Consider the following 17,732-nt stretch of genomic DNA (forward strand, 5'->3'; position numbering starts at 1 on the left):
GATACTACAACAGAAAAGGCCTTGCATCTCACACTGAGTTTCCAAAGCTCCTGAGACAGCACTGAGAACAAGGCCTCTGATATTGATTGCAATTTCCAGACAGTCCCTAAGGCTGAAGTAGCCAACATGGTGCCATCCAGATGTTGTATATTATAACTACCATAGTCCCTGATGACTGGCTGTGCTGGCTTGGGCTGATGGGAGACATGGTCCACAACATCTGGAGAGTATCACATTGGCTACCCCTTTTATAAAGGATTATGTTTAATGAAGCCCTACTCAGAGTAGACCCAATAAAATTAATAAACCAAAGTTAGCCATGTCTATTAACTTTAATAGGTCTGCTCTGAGTGGGACTAGCATTGAATACTACCTAACATAACCTGATCATAAGCCATTTAGGGCTTTCAAGGTTAAAGCCAGCTCTTTGATTTGAACCTGGAAGCAAATAGGAAGTCAATGGAGCTGATATCGCTCTGACCTGTGACTGCCAGGCAACAGTCTGGCCACCACATTTTGGACCAATTGAACTTTCCAGACTGTTTTCAAAGGCAGCCCCATGTAGAGGGCAGTATGCACAACAGATCAAGGGAGTTTACCCAAGCAACATATATGTTCCTTCAGACTGAAGCACCTCACATAGATCACCCGTGTTTTTGACTAATAGCATCTATAACTTGTCTGGAATTAAGTTTCTCCTTGTTCACTACCATCCCCTCCTGACACCAGTTGGGAATAGATTATGGGAATGAGAGGTAGAATTGTATGTCACCTTCATACTGGTGACATCTCAGCCAAAACTTCTGGATGTTGTCACGGGAGGCAAAATGGCATCTGGTGGGAGACCACAAGCCAAAGGTCATGGGGTAGAACAGTAATCTCCGAGACCACCTTCTGAGTCTAGTCTTCTTAGGTATGAATAGTACCATGGATAAGCAATATCATATATATCCATCCCAGCCAGAAGGATAGCATGGTCAATGCTATTGAAAGCCATGGGGAGATCCAGGAAAATCAGGATGGTTGTACTTTCCCTGTCCATCTACCAGAGCAGGGCATCCTCATGGTGACCAAGACTGTGACTGTTCCACAACCAGATCTAAAATTAGACTGGAATTGCTAAAATAACCAGTTTTATTCAGAAAACCCTGGAACTGACATGCAACTTTGAAAGATTAGCTATGGGATTCCAGTTATTAAAATAATCAGGGCCAGATAGATTTCTTTTGTGTAAGGGCCTCACCACAGCTTCCTTAAGACTGTGAGAACCACTTTCCATCTGAGACCCAATTAGACATGCCCAATCTTGCCAAATATAAACAGCCATGATAGGCAAGGGTCAGACATACAGGTAGTTAAGCACACTATTATCCTTGTAACTCAAAATAGTTTTATTATCTATATTGTTATGGGTTTGGAGGTTGTTGTGGTTATGTGCCTTCAAGTCAATTACGACTTATGGCGACAATATGAATCAGTGACCTCCAAAAGCATCTGTCATGAACCACCCTGTTCAGATCTTGTAAGTTCAGGTCTGTGGCTTCCTTGATGGAATCAATCCATCTCTTGTTTGGCCTTCCTCTTTTCCTACTCCCTTCTGTTTTTCCCAGCATTATTGTCTTTTCTAGTGAATCATGTCTTCTCATGATGTGTCCAAAGTAGGATAACCTCAGTTTCATCATTTTGGCTTCCAGTGACAGTTCTGGTTTAAATTGTTCTAAGACCCACTTATTTGTTTTTTTCGCAGTCCATGGTATGCACAAAGCTCTCCTACAACACCACATTTCAAATGAGTTGATTCCCCCCCCCCGATCTCTATGTATGGATGTGAAAGATGGACAGTGAAAAAAGCAGATAATAGAAAAATCAACTCATTTGATTTTTTGGGGGGAAGAGTTGAGATAGATTATTTCTATGAGTCCCCTTCCAGCCTCTGATTTGGAATCCTGCACCTGGAGGTGGGCTCTGCAGCTGAGAAACCTGCTCCGTTGGTCAGACGAGTCTCCTTTGTTAATTTAATAGAGTGGCCAGGTGGGCTAATGAGTCTGTCAAGTGCCCATTAATTGGCAAATGGGCCAGAGAGATCCTAATGTTATTGAAACTCTTCAGGAAAGCCCCCTTCCTCCTGGGGCCAAAGAAAGGCTTGTGTTTTTAGTTTTGTCAGAGGAAAGGCTAGGAACTGGAGACATGCAGAGAGGCCTGCTCCCTGGACAATGACTTCAGGATGCCTTCTATAAGCCTGATGGAAAAACAAGATCTATTGGACTGCTAATGCTTTGAACCCCTCCATCTCATGCTCAGGCTGTGAATGTGTGTAAATAAATCATATTTCATAAAGACACCATAGACTCCTCTGACCTTCTTTCCAAGGAAACCAAACCCTGTGCAAGTGCAGGGACCCCTGAAAGTCTAACATCACTCGAAACTGGAATGGTGTGCAATACTGGTTTTAGAAGTGGGATTGGGTTTCCAGGAAGAAACATTGAGAGCAAGTTGTGCCTGAGTCAAAATGGAGGGAGAACTAGCAGTACTCCTGGAACAGATGAAATGGATGTTCCAGCAGCAAGTAGAATGGATTGAGAAAGATTGCCTGGAGGCCCAGCAGCAAAGGCAATGAGAATAGCAGGAGGACCAGCAATGATTTGCAGAGAGAATGGAAAGCCTCTTTGGAAAGAAAAGGGAGGCCCCATGTGAGGAGGTGAGAGAACTGCCTGATCAGCCACTACAAGGGGTTGAGAGTGACCCGGGAGTCCAACTGCAGAGCACCCAGACTGGGGTGGCTAAAGAGATCCAGGATGGGCAGCTGGAGTCATTGGGCTGTGAGGAGCTGCAGTCAGTAGTGGAGAAGGAAGAAGAGGTCTTGATTGTCCAGGAGCCTGCCGGGGGGAAAACACCAGAAAGCTGGAAATAAAGCCCCAAGAATTGACAGAGGACAAGCTGGAAAATGAAGAGGAAGATGCCTCAGAAGAAGTGGAGTACAGACTGAAGAAGAGATTATGCTCATTGATTTCTCTGCTCCATGTGCACCTGCTGTTGAAGAAATAGTGCAGGAGGGAGAAAAGGCCTTGGAGAAAGGTAAACTACAGGCTGGAGAAGAGCTGCTGTTGATAGATTTCTTCACCCTGTGTGTGCCAGCTGTGGAAGAGAAAGTGCAGGATGAAAAGTTGGAGGTATGTGTGTGAGAGGAGCTCCAAGCACCTGGAGAGATGGGCGAGATAAAGTCCCCAGGTGACTTTGCCCCTTGGGTGCCCCATAATGACCTTATAGGGTGGGATCCAGCTCCTAGGATGGGTGCAGTCCCTGAGCAAGCTCCAAGTGAGAGGCACCTAGGGTTCTGTGAGTCTGAAGGTCAAGAGACACTGGGAGGGTTACCTGCCTTTGTTTGGGCCCATGATTTGTACTGGAGATGGTGAGGGAGAACAGAGAGGAAGATATATTTCTGCCAACCTGGGTGGGCTAGGCCAGGTAGTCCTGAAGAAGATGCCCCCAGATAATCATTTGTGGCAGGACTTTGATTTGGTGTTTGGGACAGGAAATGAAGTGGACTGGCTTAAACGTTTTTCCCAGGACAGTAAATGGGAGGAAAATGGCTACAGTCTACTGTGTGCTGATAAGAAAACAAATGTGTTCCTGGAGATGCATCCCAATCCCCTGCAGGCAGGAGAAGGGATCAGCTTGGACTGGGAACTCCATGAAGCCCCAAGACAAAGGGCCATGTGGGCAACTGCATAGTCTGGGGTGGGAGTTTTGCTTATGGAACTGTGCACTGATTTGCTGTAGGAGTTCTTCCTGATGGTTTTGTATTGCCTTTTTGAAATGCTTTTGATTTGTGCTTTTTGCATGCTTGTGGGGATATGGATTATTTAATGATTTTTTAGGAATTATGCTGATAGATTTTTGCAGTAAGGTTTTAATGTTTAAGATTTACTGTGCTATGCCTGTTAGACTTTGTGTGTGTACAACTGTTTAGGAGAGCAAAGGAAAAGTGTTTGTATTTTTAAGGACTGCCTTGCTGCTGTGGCGAGAGCCAGTGTGGTATAGTGGTTAGAGTGTTGGACTATGACCTGGGAGACCAGGGTTCAAATCCCCACACAGCCGTAAAGCTCACTGGGTGACCTTGGGCTAGTCACTTCCTCTCAACCTCAGAGGAAGGCACTTCTGAATATCGCTTACCACGGGTCACCATAAGTCGGAATTGATTTGAAGGCAGTCCATTTCCATTTTGCTTCAGTGGCACAAGGCAGAACACAGGAGCTCCAGTACTGAGGCTTTAATCTGGCTTAAACTTTTGGGAACTCACTATCTTGGGCACTGCCAAGTATGAGGACTGGGTAAGTGGTTTAGATGCAGAACTATGATTGGAACTCCAAGAAAGAAGAGGAAGCCTAAAGAGAGAGTAATTAATTGAAAACTTGCTGTAAAGGAATGATCTGTTTTTGTATTAGTGTTGTGTGGAAATATAATTGTGCTATGAATATGTGCTTTTGGTAATGTATATTTCAATATCTTTATTAATCTGTTCTGTTATTTGTCTACAGGGACAGCTGTTATGCTGTTGTTTGTTTGCAGGTCTGGGACACACCTTTTTCAGGGAAGTGGATAGTGCCATGGGTTTGTGGGTTGAGATAGATGATTTCTATGAGTTCCCTTCCAGCCTCTGACATGGATCCCTGCACCTGGAGGTGGCCTCTGCAGTTGAGAATCCTGCTGTACTGGTCAGATGAGTCTCCTTTTTTATCTAATAGAGTGGCCAGGTAGGCTAAGGGGTCAGTCAAGTGCCCATTAACTGGTGAATGGGCTAGGGAGATCCTATTGTTATTGAAATTCGTCAGGGGAGCCCCCCCCTTCTGGGGCCAAAGAAATGCTTGTGTTTTTAATTTAGTCAGAGGAAAGGCTAGGAACTGGAGACATGCAGAGAGGCCTGCTCCCTGCATGATGATGACTTCAGGATGCCCCCTATAAGCCTGATGGATAGGCAATATCTATTGGACTGCGAATGCTTTGGGGGGAAAACCCATCTCATGTTCAGGCTGTGAATGTGCATAAAGAAACCATATTTCACAAAGACACCATAAACTCAACTGACTTTCTTTCCAAGGAAACCAACCCCATGGCAAGCACAGGGACCCCTGGAAGTCTCACACCACTCAGAGATTGGGGTGGTGCACAACAATATTATATAATCTTAAACCTTTTACTTGTTTTAGGTTGCAATCCTAAAATGTGCGGAGGGCCCCTGAAATCTGAAGTTAGTTCAACCACTTCAATGCTCTGTCAGGCTCCAGGGCAGATAAGTAGATGAAAGACCAAACCATTAAAATACTTTAATATTAACTAATTTGGTTTGCCATCTTCATTTTAATGCTGCTGAACATGGACACTGGAGAATCCCCCTTTTTTGAAAAAGAAATCTATTTTAGCCCTTACAGTTCATAGTAAATGCTGTTTATTTGTGTAGCAGTTAGCATGCAAGGCATTTTTACATGCTCCCACTCTGTCTTCTCAATAGCCCCATGAAATAGATCAATTGGTTTGTGGATAAAAGTTCTTGAAGCAATGACTTGTCAAGGGCTGAACTGCTATTCCGAAGCTCAACCCCAGACTGAGCCTGGATTGCACACACTTCAGGCCCAAATAAAATGCAGATGCTGTTGGAAATGTGTCTTATATGGTCTCCATTCTTTACATTTTCAATTATGTAGTGATTCCACTTACAAATGCTAAGAAATCCTAGTGGGGAGGCAGCCTTGGAATTGTTTTAAGATTCCAAGGGCAGTAACTAAGTAAATGGGTAAAAACTCTTCCTACCTTTATTGTCAACTGCTCTGAGGGCAATGGAGGAGGGGGAACTGGTAGCAAGGGGCATCCCTCAGAACACCGGACAGCAGGGAGGGTGCTGTTCTTGGATGCTCCCCATGGCTCACAGTTTAAGTGGCCAAAGAAGGAGACCAATCTGTCAGTTGTCTGATCTGGGTTCTTAAGTCAGGGTGGTGCCACCCAGGTGAAAGGCTGTCAGTCTCCTGTCACCCTCACCATGTTAAGATGCCTGTGCAATTTGCTGCATGAGAAGAGCCCTGCTAATCAGGCCCAAGATGCCTCTAGTCCAGCATCCTCAAATGATTAACCAGATGCCTCTGGGAAGCCCCCAAGCAGGCCCTGAGGGCAAGAGCACTCTCCCATTTGTGATTCCCAGCAACTGGTGTTCAGAGGCACACTGCTGCTAGTCCTGAGGAGAGTCTGCAGATTCATGATTATAATAAAGTTGTGCCTGTTACGAAGGGACCTTGAACTTCCTCATGAGCATAGCTCACTAGAAATCCAAGTCCCCAAACGAGAGCAGCAGGATCTTTTTGCTGGAGTTAGCCGCACGTCATCCCCAGAGCATGTATAATTTTACCCTTAACCCAATAACACATACACTGAAAGTAAAATAAAGAGTGGTTTTATTAAGAGAAGAAACAAGGGAAAATATTGCAGTATACAATTGCAGTTAACAATGAGTAGCTTTCTAACTATTATTCATTCATTCATTCAACAACACTGGATAGACTAAAGCAAAGAGACTGACCCTATGATCACTTTCACATTAAGTTCACCCACACAGAAAGAAAGAAAAGGAAAGAAAAAAGGCCCAGATATTTGCATATACCTTTCCTGGAGAGTTGCTGCAAGCCTAAAGCTGAGAGAGAGAGACTTTCGTATCTAGCCCAATGAGCAAAAGCTCTGCCCTTTGTAACCAGCGCCAGATTTGAAAGTTCTCACCCAAATCCATAGCTCTGAAATTGTCCCAAAGATGCTAGCGTGCGTTGTTGGAGCCCTCCAGAAGAGGAACTGAACTCCCCTTCTCACTCCTCATGTTTTATCCCTTTTCCTAACTAAACTGACCCCAAAGTAAACCCAAAGTAAATGTCTCCAGGAGGATGTGGACCCACTCATTTCCTGATAAGTTCCCAGATAATAGGTGTGATCTTCTGCTGTAGATTCCTGATGATTCCTCAAGGTTAAGATTATCATAATCCTTGTGTAAAACAGTTTCTTTGTTTGACAGGAGTTTATCCTGTCTTCTCCAAAGGCTTAGAAATGCACAACACCTAGTTTGAAAGGAGCTATTCTGTTTCCTCGTGATGGCCTAGATTATCATAAACATTTCCTTTATTTGAAAGGAGTGCCTATTCTTACTGGGTGACAAATCCCAAATTTCCATGAGTCAGGAAGTCTATACCTTCAGGCATTGCAAGTTATGTACTTGCAATATGTATGTATGTCACAGAGGGGCTGTCTCCCAGGAATCTTTGCTGTTGCAGGCCTTTTCAAACTCTGGTTCACTGAGATGAATCAACGATTAAAAATCCTCAATATTTTGATTCCTCAGTACATGCCCTGAAATCCCAAATATGTATTGCATATTTGTGACAGAATGTGGAGACAATTGAAGGGTGTTTGTTTTGACATTACAGTCTGGGAACTGGGAACTAGTGTGGTGTAGTGGTTAGAGTATTGGGTTATGACCTGGAAGACCAGGGTTCAAGTCACTGCTCAGCCATGAAGCTTGCTGGGCGATCTTGGGCCAGAACTCATAGGGTTGCTGTGAGGATGAAATGGGGAGGGGCAGAGCCATGTATGCCCCCTTGAACTCCTTGAATAAAAGGCAGGGTATAAATGTGATAAACAAACACACCAAACGATGGAGGAGACTGAACTCAACTTTACTTTTGCCACCTGATTTTGACTTCTGAGGAAAATGTCATGCCCTCTGCCTGGGCAGAGCATTATAGAATTCAAAGGAATGCAAAAAAGAGTTTTTGATAAGACACAAGAAATTTCTCAGTGGAGGGCTGTTCCTGTCTATCCTTGTTCTTCATTTACACACAGCCTCACAGTCAGGAAGCTAGACAGATCGATGCTCTTACTGTGTTCTACGTTCTCCAGGCAATGCCTCTTTTCCCTCCGTGTCTGCCTTCAAATCTGATGGAGGATCATGGCCAGAGAGCATGTCGGAAATTGTACCAGTCTCTCATCTAAACTCATCAGAATCCTTTTGAAATTCCTCAGGAATTGTGTGGTTTCATTATAAGGGTTAGCCACAAGGTGGCACTGGACTTAAGTGTCTGTATAGAATCAGTTTACTGCTGCAGTTCTGTTCCTTTTTTAAGAGAGACAATAAAGTTCTTGTCTCATAATGCAGAAGAAGCAGGTGCCTTCTGTATTCACTTTCAAACATTTGCTGAAAACCTTTCTTTGCTGCCAGGCTTATACGGACAATTTTGAAAAACATTTCCCTGTAATAGTCAGCTGGTATTCTCTCTTAGTTTTTGTGAGGGTTTGTTAAATTGTATTATAATTGTTGTAAACCACTTTGATTTATTTTAATGAAATTGTGCTATACAAATATTTTCATCTAAATAAATAATTTCCAGGCTGGTGTGTCCATGGCAACTCTTTCGGCTGAAGAAGAGACCTGAAATTCACTTCACAGTTGACATTTCAGGTAAAATTTCTGTGGCAATTCCAGTGTGTGCACACGAGCATGTACATAGGTCACAGTGCTCTGTTTTGAAGGGCTGTTGCTGTCTCCTGCTCTTTTTCACAGTCTATGACAGCAGCATGTCTTTTCACGTTACATTATTGCTCGCCAGAGTGCCTGTTACGGCCTTAGGATTTCATTCAAAAGCTGATGTGACCACTTTGAAAAACGTTTGATGCGAAAAGTCACAGCAACAGAAAGAGATTCTAAAGGTTCCACTTTGGGCCATCATTAGGGCAGTATCGGGCATGTGCAGACACAGAGAGGAGTGTGTGTTGGAATAAGGCAGTGCTGTTCACAGTGATAAGATAAAGAGTTCAAGTAGTGACCTTCCTCTCCAGAAATCTCTGATAAAACTTGCCATTTCTAAATCCTGAGGCAGACAAACTTGACACTGAGCTTTAGGTGGCCAGGAACATTCTAAAGACAAAGCAAACTGTAATATTGTTTCCCACTTCTTGTTCTATGTGCAACGCTGGTAGAAAATGCCACTGCAGCTTTCGACAGTCAGGTTTCTCTGCAGGAGAGCACTAGAGGCAAAGAGAACATAGAGAATCCCCCCTGTAAACATCTGACTTTTTTCTCCATCTAGCCCTGGATTGTCTGCTCTGACAGGCAGCACATCTCCAGGATCTCAGAGAGCAGCCTTCCTCACAACCTGCTACTTCATGTTCGTTCAAATGGAGGTAATAAGTGCTGAATTGAAGACCTTCTGCAAGTGAGGATGGAGGAGAAATTTGATTCAGTTTGCACTTAAACCACTTTCTGAAACAATGTGAGCACTGAAACACAGCCATCCTTCAAAACGTGCACTTATCAACATTTTGAGAGGCAGTTCTCCAACCAAGCAATGTTTACAAAAATGTGTAATTTGGGGGGAAATGTGGTTAAAAATGAATGCATTAGTGAAAATAATATTCAAGAATGCATTTTATGAGGAGAAATTGCTTGCAAAAAAATATTCATTAGTCAAAACTGCATTTAAAATGCCCTTTAAAGGAAATTCACACTGAAATGCTGATCTTCCATAAGGATTTTTTTTTAAAAAATCGCAAATTGCTGCAGAAATGTAGATAACTGAATTTAAGAATGGAAAAATGAAAAATGGAGAGTGCCAAAACTGACAGATCCTTCCATCCCTATCTATAAGCAAAGTATATGCTTTCCACCACTGAGGTATGGTATGTTACTAAGAAGCTTGATTCAACTTGAACTCTGCACATGCCCCAATACTATGTTTTTTATTTTGGCTTCACTTTGAATAAAAAGTAGAAATAATCAGAGGAGATCAAGCTAAATAAAAGTATCATTTATTTAGAGGAAGTCCCAGTGGTTCTCACCAAACATCCTACCCAAAGTGGCTGTTGTACGGGGGGATTTCTCTGCAGTAATCATATATGTGCAAGCCTGAACAGTCCCCAGAACCTCTGCCATATCTAATGCAAGTAGATGCCCTTGTTTAACATTAATTAATTCCAGACAGTAATTAAAGGGCAGCCTCCAGCAAGTACTTTCCTCCATTAATTGGTTTACTGAAATTTACATTTCCTGGGAAGGCATTAATGCCTTTTCTGATGAATATCAAGTTGTACCCCAAGAGCATGCTCTGATTGGCTAACAGAACCCTTGTGACCTCCCTGCCACCAGTCCTGGATTTTTACACAAGCTACGTAGGCTACAGTTTAGGATCTCAGATTATAAAGGGACCTCTAAATACTAAACATTTACTCAATTTAAGTGACTTGCTCTAAAAAAAATCATGATTTTTTTGCCTTTTATATCATGCATGTTGCATTGCTTTGTCTGCTAGTAAGTGCTAAACTGTGCGTATAACTGCTTTATGTTGCTGTACCTTAAAAGTTTTCATATATTCCAAGAAATCCTTAGGTATTTCCATTTAAAGGAATTTCATATGCAAATAGGCTTATTGCAAGAAATACTTTTTATTAGATTGTTAGATTTTAGTTGCATCTTTGCCTATGTACTGTTATATATGCAAATATAAAAGTTTATTGTTTTTATTTCCATTGTCCTTTTGTTTAGAATAAAACACATTTTTTGGTAATGCTACAGGACCTCTTAAACTTGCCAGGATTTAGGGCTGCAGCATGTCTTAATCCGGCCCTGCCTGCCACTCTCTAGCAGGAAAATCATATCATGATGACTAGTGACAGCTCATTATGTGTACCTTTTTTCATGTAATCATGCCTCTACCCAACCCTGTCCTTAACAAGATCACCTTTTGTGTCAGACCCAACCTTCATCAGAAAGTTTCTTCCCTTTAATTGCTACATCTCAGTCCCAACTTTGTTCGGTCTTTTGCTGGGGAGTCTTCTCCACTTTGTGGAGTTTAGTTCAGACTTCTTCATGGGTTCAAGCTTTCTTCCACAAGACCGCTCTGTGCTCCTCTTCTCGAAGTTTGCTTGCCCTCAGGGATGCCCATGGAGCAGACCTCCTCAGCCTATCCCCTTCTTTCTTATGTTTCTCTCTGTTTGTTCTTTTTGATGGTTTAGTCAGGAACATTAAGGGAACACAAGCCTCGTGTGTTCTCTGGATAACCTTTCTTTTTAAACAATGGGAAGGGGGTCCAAGGACTACAGGTTGCTTGCATAGAACCTCAGGGAAGTCAACCCTTCTTTCTCTGGAGCAGGTAATTATTGGTGTTTTATTCTTTCTTGTTTTTCTCCATCTCCTTCGTTTTGTACATTTTGCAACCTTTCTGCCCCAACATGGTCCAAACCCAGGTTATTTGCATTTGAGCATTCGTCTAAGCCTCCATTCCACCCCCATATACATATAGGCAAACCTCCATCTTTCACTAGCTCTATCACAGCGGTAAACAAAGTTATTGGTACAAGCAACAGAGTCTGGATAGTTCAGGCAATGTGGATTATTGCATAATTTTGCAATAACTAACCAGCATGCATTTTGTAGCAGTGCATTTGGTGCTTCAAGATACAGAGCCGCATTACTTGCTGACCACCATTTTGGCACTAATAATAATAATAATAATAATAAATTATTCACTTTTTTCCAGACAAGTGGACTCAAATGACTTACAAAAACAGAGATGTCCTGGAGGCACTTCTGTCACCTTCCAGTTCTCTGGCCAATCAGCTCTTTGCATCACTCACCCAATCTCAGTCCAAAACTATTGCTGTGGCTAGGAGGGCCCACCCATCTGTCAATGCTAAATAATGTTATTCTGTTTAAATCTAAATTGGGGGTTCATTTGTGTTTGTAATAAAGGAATGCAGATTCAGTGCAAACATCTGTGGTCTGCAATAGACTCTGGACCAAAGACCCCAAAGACCCCATGTCTACCATAAACATGCATATACCTGTAATGTGTGAACTGGGACATGTGTAGGCTTAGGAAGAGGTTTCTGATGATAGGAGAACCCATAATGCCAGTAACTGATGTAGATAGCTCCAGCTGATCTCAGCTGTATATTGGCTGAGCCAGCTGGAAGCAAGTGTGGCTGTGACGGTACACATTGGACTATTTATGGCATGTACTTGTATTTCTTACCTTCTGAGTACATTTGTACGTTTTCTAAAAAGACATAAAACTACTTTTCAAACTAAGGCCTATACAATCAGCACTGGTGTTTTCTTTTTCTTTTTTGGCAGTCTCAAAGACTTTGCAGAGATGAATGTAGCTATGTCCTACTTTTGAATGCACATGATAAGTTCCCCAGACAAGCGAGGCACAATACCCAGGAGCCAAATTATATAGACGTGGAGTACTAAAATAATATTTTGAGTTTCATTTTAATTTTTTGCTCCAAAGAAACAATAAAGAAAAGCTGTTTAGTATTCCTCTGCATCTTAGAAAATTAATTGGATATTTTCTTTTCTTAAAAAAACACACACAATACTTTCCTCACTACTCCAGTTTGAATGATACATGCAACTAGTCATGTTGCTACCATTCCAGACCTATAAATATGTTGTGAACAATTATTGCTAATCACTTTACTACACTTTAATATGCAAAGCAATTTGCAAACTTTTTTCCCCTTCATGACAATTTCTTGAGAGATTGGCCACTGGTATATTTGTTTTGCAAATGGAGAACAAGGAGTTGGATCCGATGGAGTTATCCCATCAGTGCAAAGACTATCATCTGTGCATTATGACTTTCTCCTCCCCATGCACCTCCGCACCTCCCCAAATCTGCTCTGGAGGATTGAGGGAACCCCCCAGAACAGATTTGGGTGTGTGGAGGCACACATGGAGAAGAGGAAAGGGATGTCCCATTGCACAGGAGGAAGTCCATGCACTACCAAGATGACTTTGTTGTACAGCCCAAGAACCAGCCAGTCAGTGGCAGAAGTCTGGATCCAGGTCTTTCATGACCAAAGTACCCTGGTTCATCAATTTATCTCTCAACAAAACATTATGTAATTAAAGAAACTTCCCAAGAGATGTGCTGTCTGCCAGTCCCCAGAACAGCTACAGCCAACCATGCTTTGTAGTCCCCAGTTCTTGCCCACTCCTCAGCCCATGGTTCAAGGAAGGAGAGAGCTCCTGCCACTCACTTACATTCACAGCTGCACAACCCTTCTCTGTTTTTTTCCAGAACGAGGATAGGGAACCTGTGACCTTCCAGATGTGGTTGGGCTCCACCTCCAATCAGCACCAGTCAGCCTGGCCAACGTTCAGGGATAATGGGATTTGTTGTTCAACAATATTTGGAGGGCCACAGATTCCCCAACTCTGATCTAGAGTAAACAAGTACATGGCTCATTTTCTAGCCCAAGCTTACTGTTCCCTAGCAAATAAAATAAAATAGCCTGACACTCTATGTCCGTGAGGGCAATTGGCAGTGGCTACAGCTCTCGCCTTAATCAAAATAGGGAGAGGCCTGGGAGGCAAATACAGAAAGTTGTTTTGTACCAGGTTAGAAGATTTGTTCATTTGTCATCTAGACCAGTATTGCCTCTTCTGATGGGCAACAGTGCTCCAGGTTCTCAGACAGAGAGACCAGCCAGCTATCTGCTACTGTCGGATGTTCTTTTAACTATTGATGCCAGGGTTTGAGCCTGGAACCTTCTGTCTGTAAAGTATGTGTTCTGCTACTGACCTCTGGTCTGTCTCAAACACTGATAAAGGCTGACTGCAGCTGCTTTTAGGGCCAGTAGCTGCTACAGCTGCTTTCAGGGCCAGTGGCTTCAGAGTCTTTTCCCCACATGATATCTCACTAAAGGGAAAGCATAAAGCAATGCTCTGTCCTCTGGATCACACTGACCCCCTTTTTAATCGCTGTCATTTCATAAATTGTAGCCGTTCTTTCTCATAGAATGGCAAGGCCATTTTTTATTTATTTAAGACATATATATATATATTGTCTTCAATTTGAAAAATGTCAAGGTGGTTCAGAACAATCTAAAATACAAATTCATTAAAGCAAGTATACTGAAATAATAAATATTGGTTTCCACTGTGTCATATCTTAGATTGTAAGCTCCTTGCGGCAGAGACCAGTCCTCTTCTACTTTGTAAAGTGTCATGCATATTGATGGTGTAATATAGATTGAAAATATGATATAAAAAGTGCCCCAATTAGACAAATATGTAAAATTATTCATTTACAAAAGCTATAAGTAACACAGATACGGGCTATAATCTAGTATCAAGTTATGATGCATGGACCAGTCTGATACACATTGTAGCACTAACACATTGACTGTAGATCTTTATGCAGTTTGGGCCTGCAAACCTGTGATCCACCAAGCTGATCACAGCCACTAACCATGTATTGTGGTCCTGCTAGACCTTGACAACCTCCTTCCATGGCAGTTTTCCCAACAAGACCAACATAGTATCACGTTTTATTTCATTCTGTTGCTATGGCTACTAGTATGTCCCATCATTTATACACTGGAAAAGTAAGTCTTACAATTAGACTGATTGAGAGCAACCCAACCTTAAGCAAAAGACGGATCTTGGTGCTGATCCAGCAAATCTAATGCATTGGTGTGCCAAAGCTACTGATGTTTTTAATTGGATTAGCCTCATGGCAACTTGATTGTGCCCTCCTGGTTCTCCCATAAGTGACAACTTAGTGCAGAGTTCTCTAGTACATAACAGTGGTGAACCTGCAGTTTGACATGGTGCCATCTTGTGGAACTGTAAGTATATCGCAGAAAGGTTGCCTATGGAAAGGTTGGGAGAATCTGAGATACATTTAGGAATGCTAAAAATATCAGATATTGTCCACTTGGATAGAAAGTGTACATTCACTGACATAATTAAGTCTCCTGAAGAGGCAGCAGGACTCTGAATGGAATAGTATTCACAGATCAATGGCAAAAAGTGGTGGCATCGAGCAAACTGTTGAGCAAATAATCAATTATGCAGGCAGTATGCAACAGCTGTTCAGATTTGCATTATACTGCATATTTTGTTTTTTTGCAAAAAATATATGTATTTAAAACATTTTTAGCCTGTACTTCCTTGTGATGATCTCAGAGCCAGACCGGTCTATAAAAACATAACAACATTAAAACACAACAAATTTCTAATAATCCAATGACAGCAATAAAAAAAATACTTAAAACATTGATCTCTGCTTAGATTTCTGCTTTCAAACAGGAGCAATGTAAAATAACTATTGTTAGACAATACTGTGCAAGATGAACCAAAAGTGTGATGCAATAAGAGGCATCTTCCTTGTACTTTTGAAAAGTGAATGATGGCCAGTGATGGCCAGTCTGTGCTATTGAATGGGGAACAATGAGTGTTATTTCAGATTTTGTTATAGCCTAAAGCATTGTCCAGTGTGTGTTTTTGAATGAGAAATTCTGAGAAATAGATATAATGGTGTGCAATAGACCTATTTTCCAAAGAAAGGGGATCCCAGGGAATGCAGTAATTATCGAACAATTGCCTTAATATCCCATGCAAATAAAGTAATGCTCAAGATTCTACAACAAAGGCTCTTGCCATATATGGAGCAAGAAATGCCAGACATCCAAGCTGGATTTAGAAAGGGAAGAGGTTCCAGAGATCATATCGCAAACATACGTTGGATAATGGAACGGACCAAGGAATTTCAGAAGGAAATCACCCTGTGCTTTATAGATTACAGCAAAGCCTTTGACTGTGTAGATCATGAAAAACTATGGACTGCTTTAAAAGAAATGGGGGTGCCACAGCATCTGATTGTCCTGATGCTCAACCTATACTCTGGACAAGAGACTACTGTAAGGACAGAATATGGAGAAACCGATTGGTTCCCAATCGGAAAGGGTGTGAGACAGGGGTGTATTTTATCACCCTGTTTATTTAATCTGTACGCAGAACATATTATATGGAAAGCAGGATTGGACCAGGATGAAGGAGGTGTGAAAATTGGAGGGAGAAATATCAATAATTTAAGATATGCAGATGATACCAGACTACTAGCAGAAACCAGTAATGAGTTGAAACGAATGCTGATGAAAGTTAAAGAAGAAAGCACAAAAGCAGGACTACAGCTGAAAGTCAAAAGACTAAAGTAATGAGAACAGAAGATTTATGCAACTTTACAGTTGACAATGAAGACATTGAACTTGTCAAGGATTATCAATACCTTGGCACAATCATTAACCAAAATGGAGACAATAGTCAAGAAATCAGAAGAAGGCTAGGACTCGGGAGGGCAGCTGTAAAAGAACTAGAAAAGGTCCTCAAATGTAAAATTGTATCACTGAACACCAAAGTCAGGATCATTCAGACCATGGTATTTCTGATCTCTATGTATGGATGTGAAAGTTGGACAGTGAAAAAAGCAGATAAGAGAAAAACCAACTCGTTTGAAATGTGGTGTTGGAGGAGAGCTTTGCGTATACCATGGACTGAGAAAAAGACCAATAATTGGGTGTTAGAACAAATTAAACCAGAACTATCACTAGAAGCTAGTGTTACCTTGCAGGGTTGCAATCAACAATAAAGGGGTGCTGTCATTCCATGACAGGGAGGAATGTCCTGTCATGGAATGTAGAATATGGGGCTGGGGGAATAACAGTTTGCCCCACGGCACATTGACGCCTATGCTATTGAACACGAACCTGCTGGGAGAGGTTTTGTAGAGGGATATTACTGGTATTATGATGACAGTTCAGTTATCACTTTCCTTCTCCTCGGATCCCAGTGAGGTGGTGAGGTCCCTGAAGAGGTAGCTGAAGGTAGTGATGTGCCAGATTTTGTTAGATAACAAAGTGCATCGCCATCCAGAAGGCAGATATTAATGGTGGGCAATGAGATCCTCTTCAGGGATTACAGTTAGGGAAAACGTGAGCGGGTGAAGGAGGGACAAGCAAGCTAGCTTTATTGCCATTCCTGTCACATTCCAACTTGTGGAAGGAGACAGTCTGAAATGGGGACCCTCCTGTACTTGTGGAGGCCTCTTGCACATTTCCAAAGCCTGAGTTCAAGGGTTCTAAAATGATTTCCAGAGTTCTAAACTACATGGTGAGCATTCAGGAGTCATAAGTCTCCCCACTTTAGACCTTTCTTCCATGAGTCTTCCATAGAAGTCAATGAGAATTGTGATGGAGGAGAGACAGAGCTAATTGTACCCTAATTGTAACATCTGAACAGGGTTTAAGTTGATGTGGGATTAGGGTGATCATTCTATTCTGAATTGGTTACTCTACCTTTTTCACTCTGTTGACCTTTATACTCATTCTGATGAAGATAATGATTGCTGCTGGCACATTGTGGGGGTGGGAGGGAATAAAATGGAACGGATTCACCATTGATTCCACACACTGATGCAAAGGTTGCAAGCTATGTGCCGCTGAATTATTACTCTCTCTTTCTAGAGATACCAATTAATAAGTAATGTCTGCTAAAAAGCACTTTGGGATTTTTCTGCCAATTAGAACAGACGTCAGACTGGTTTTTGATCCACATGACCCCATTCAGTGTTAAAAATCAAGCTGGTTCCAGGATTCCTGCAAAGGAACCATACAGTATACAAAAGCCTCATATTTACTCTTCCCTGAATACACCCTTAAGACAATGTTCTGTGTTTGAAAAAGCTCCCCATGGAAGAACCTATTTTTCTGTCCATTGTCGGCACACAAAGTCTCTGAAATTACCAGTTTTGATTATACAACTATTTCTTTTTGCTACCCAGAAACTTTGTGGCAAGAACAGCATACATCATCCTTCAGGTTTCTTTTAAAGGGGACAAAAAACCCTCATTCTTTATTTT

This window comes from Rhineura floridana, chromosome 1 (assembly GCF_030035675.1).
Source record: "Rhineura floridana isolate rRhiFlo1 chromosome 1, rRhiFlo1.hap2, whole genome shotgun sequence".
NCBI classification, from domain to species: domain Eukaryota; kingdom Metazoa; phylum Chordata; class Lepidosauria; order Squamata; family Rhineuridae; genus Rhineura; species Rhineura floridana.